Source organism: Leuciscus leuciscus (assembly GCF_965113295.1).
Source record: "Leuciscus leuciscus genome assembly, chromosome: 24".
Taxonomy (NCBI): Eukaryota; Metazoa; Chordata; class Actinopteri; order Cypriniformes; family Leuciscidae; genus Leuciscus; species Leuciscus leuciscus.
The window spans coordinates 18,808,705-18,812,506 of NC_138723.1; positions in this window are offsets into that span (position 1 = coordinate 18,808,705).

Below are 3,802 nucleotides of genomic sequence, written 5' to 3' on the forward strand. Positions count from 1 at the left end.
GGCTGAGGTTTGAACTTTATCCTTGATGTTCAAACAGTCTTCTGTAACTCTCTGACAAGAATCTTCCAGGCGCTGCAGGCGTTATGTGCAGCATGAAGGCTAACAGCTAAAGCTAGCATGGCTGTGAAAGGTATTGCTGTGGTTATGAAGAGGATTAGAAAGTGACATAGGTTAATATGTAATTTGAACACAAGGAGACATTTGTCCATTCTTTTTCCTGTTGGTAGAACGTCACTGCTTTACACACCTGTGGCTTTGTGGGGAGGCGTTGAGTGGGCTATGTTTTGGAGGAAATAGGTCCAATATGCTTGTTGTTCAACCTTGCCTATGTACTTACCTCAGCTTGACCAAGAGAATGTCAACTCAAGTGCCTATTTATATAACTAGAACAATCAAATACTGTCACATCGTGGTACAACACACTGCCTCAGTTTCTCAGCTTCTGTTTTAGCCTTTCGCTTTGTGCTGTGTGAATGAACATCTACTGGCAAATTCGATAAGCGTGACTATTTCTAAAACAGAGAAATATAGACTTCAAGGTCCACATCCATCTTCCTTTTTCTTTCAAAAAGCTCACAGAAAGAGCGGTTTGTGCACATACTCCATGCCTTCAAGCTCTCCCCTCCTTCACAGATTTAGTATAAAGTATCTCTTTGTATAAAGGGAGATGTGGTTATTTCAATTGGTTTCATCAGTTGTTTGAGGGAATTGTAGTATGTTCAAATCATTGGCGCTCGCTCAACCAAATTTAGTCATCTGACGTTAAAATTTAAGCCTCTCTTGGCTTGCATTTAAATCACATTTATGATTTTGCTATTGTTTTAAGAAAAAAAGGCAGTTCTCATCATTTCCGCCATGGATAATTTGACTTTGCTTAGTCATTCGTGATCACAAAATATTTCCAGTTTTATATTTAAGTTTGCATATTCCAGATGAAAATTGTATATGTGTTCACAAAACAAATGATATTCATGTTCGTGAGTGAAAAGAATGGACCACTGCTGTTATTGGTTACAAAGCTAAAACTATTAAAAATAGTTTTCCTTAATTAAAATAAAGCTGAAATTAAGTTGAAGTACTACAATTATTATACTAAAACTTGAACTAAAATGAAAACTGAAAATATTAAAAGGTAATGTACAAATATATGAGCGAACTTGTCTTGATAATGTATTTCAGTGGCATCTATCATTGTGTAATGCCGAATGGTCATGCAACTCTGAATATCTGCATGACAATTTATAATATTATTGTAATGTCTAAAAAATGTAAAAAGATTACCTAGTCAACATAAACTAATTCATTTTCATGAGCTTAGTCTTTTTTACATGCAGTGGCATCACAACTTTCTTATCTTTGGCTCCTAGCCTAAAAATTCCAGTACTGCTGGTTTAAATTTACATTTATTCATTTAGCTGCTGCTTTTATTCAAATACACATACAAATGATCCAGTGATGTACTGGCCCTCCAGTCTGGCTGTTCAAAAGCTTTGTAAATAGTTTGAATAACTTCAACCACATTATGTCGTCTGCACACAGCTTTTCTGAATCAAGCCATCGTCTTCTTGAGGTTGAGTTGGTTAAGGGTTTTGTGCTGATGCTATAGTCTGAATTTAATCTTTTAAAATCCTGTTCTTTTTTTGGCCAATGCCCCCTTTGATTCTGTGACTTATATTGTCCAAATGAAATCCAGAAATGCTTCCCATCAGGCATCCATATATTCTTTCACATATGTTGATAGTTGCGGTGAATCTGATAAGATTCTGTCATGGTGGTCTGAGCAAGATGGTAAAAAAAAGTCACACTTCTACACTTAATTTCAACTAAAAGCAGCACTGAAGGAAGCGTTCTGTTATACGGCTGTGCATGTTGAGACCACACAGTGACTGAAACAAAACACAATGCACCTTTATCTGTCCGTCACAGGCAGCACGACTCGAGTCTGCACACGCAGTGACCTGAAACTCAAAATGTACAGCGTACACATTATATGGTTCATAGTACATATTTAGATCTGTAAACCTAAAAATAATTTGCTATTTGTTATTTACGGAGTTAAAATATCTCTCTCTTGACATTTGTCTAAATATTGTCTGTTTACATTTAAGTGTTATTTTACTATTATTTACATACTATTATAGTATTTATTCATAGCCTTTATTTTTACATTTTCAGTTTTCATTTTAAATTTTACACATTTTTTATGTGCTTTTGTCATTTTATAAGTTTTTATATTTCTATTTAGCTTTAGTTTATTTCAGTTTGTTTTAGTATTTTTATTCTTATTTAAAAGTATTTTTAAATAAAGTATTTTTATAACTTATTTTATTCCAGTTAGTTGCCAATACAACATTTCTATTTTAAGTTTAAGTTGTTCATCTAATATTTACCTTTTATTTCAGCTTTATTTCAATTATTAACAAAGTTATTTAATTGACATTTGTCAACTAGCGCATTTGCATACACAGCATTTATTGCTGTGTTATTGCTAACTTTTAGTTTTAGTTAATCAAACATTAGGCTACTATTACTATTTCTCATACTTGGTGTTAGAGGTTGTTCAGAAATATTAGATCTTCCTCTCAAAAACCCACATAAAAACTGATATTTTGTCAATTATGAATATGGTAATTGCCTATTTTACCCAGTATTTGTTTGTGCTATGTGCTTTTCTATGCTTATTAGCATTAGCTTAGCGACATGCTAGCATCAAAGTCTGTTGGATTTTATTGAAATCGAGCTATAGCCACATCCACTTTCTTATAAAGTACAAAAAGCAATATGCTACTTTTTATTACCATGCAACTTAATATAGACTTTACATAGTTTGAACTTAACTAGTCTTTTAACTAGACGTGTCAATTTCTTGAACACTTTCCAGATTTACCACAGAGTCCAATGTGTAAAGTAAAGTGAAGTTTTGTGTCCTGTGGTGCACAGACTGCGAGGGTGTCACATTTCACAACAGAGGATCCAGAGCTCTGTGTTTGGGAATGGAGTGCTGTTTCCTTTTAAGGACGATGGAGCAACAGCAGGCCCTCCTCCTTCTCGCAGATGCCATTTCCTGAGTGTTCACATTCTTCTGGCTCTTGCGTCTCTGTGATTTCAGGAGAAGAGTGGGATAAATATTACGCGGGTGATGTAAGGGCCCGCGGCCCACGCATCCTAACAACGTCATTGCCACTTCCTGTCATGGTCAAAGGCTTAGCTTGGATTCCTCAGGAGAAAAATATCTGGAGGTCAGATTGCAGGGAAGGAGGTTTGGTTAGTGTGTCACCATGTCTGATATTGTCTTTTTTTTTTTTTTTATCAAGATTTTACAGGCTAAAGCCATAGGAAAACATTTGAAATGAAATCACAAAAATAATTATCGCCATTAGCCCCGTCCCAAATCTCTCTCGCGGTACATTCATTTTACACTGATCGGCCTGTGCAGTGCCACTTCAAGTCGAACACACCTAAGTCACATGACAATTACAATATGGTGGATGTAGTATGTCTGAATTGTATTCATACGATAAAAAGTAAAATGTACTCAGACAGGATGTTTTTTTTTTTTGGATGCACCGATTTGTTTATAGCAAGTTACCTGAAAAATAACACAGACATTTTAATGTAACTCTATTGCACTTGAGTCTGGAGGCTCTATGGCTAATATGTTTTTTCAATCTGACTGTTTTTGATTCTTTTTTATCTGAATTTCAGTCTGGTCCTCACACAAAGTTTTCATATGGATTCAGAAGGAGCATAATATGTATGGACCATTTTAATGATACTTTTTGTGTCCCTTTTGAAACTTAAA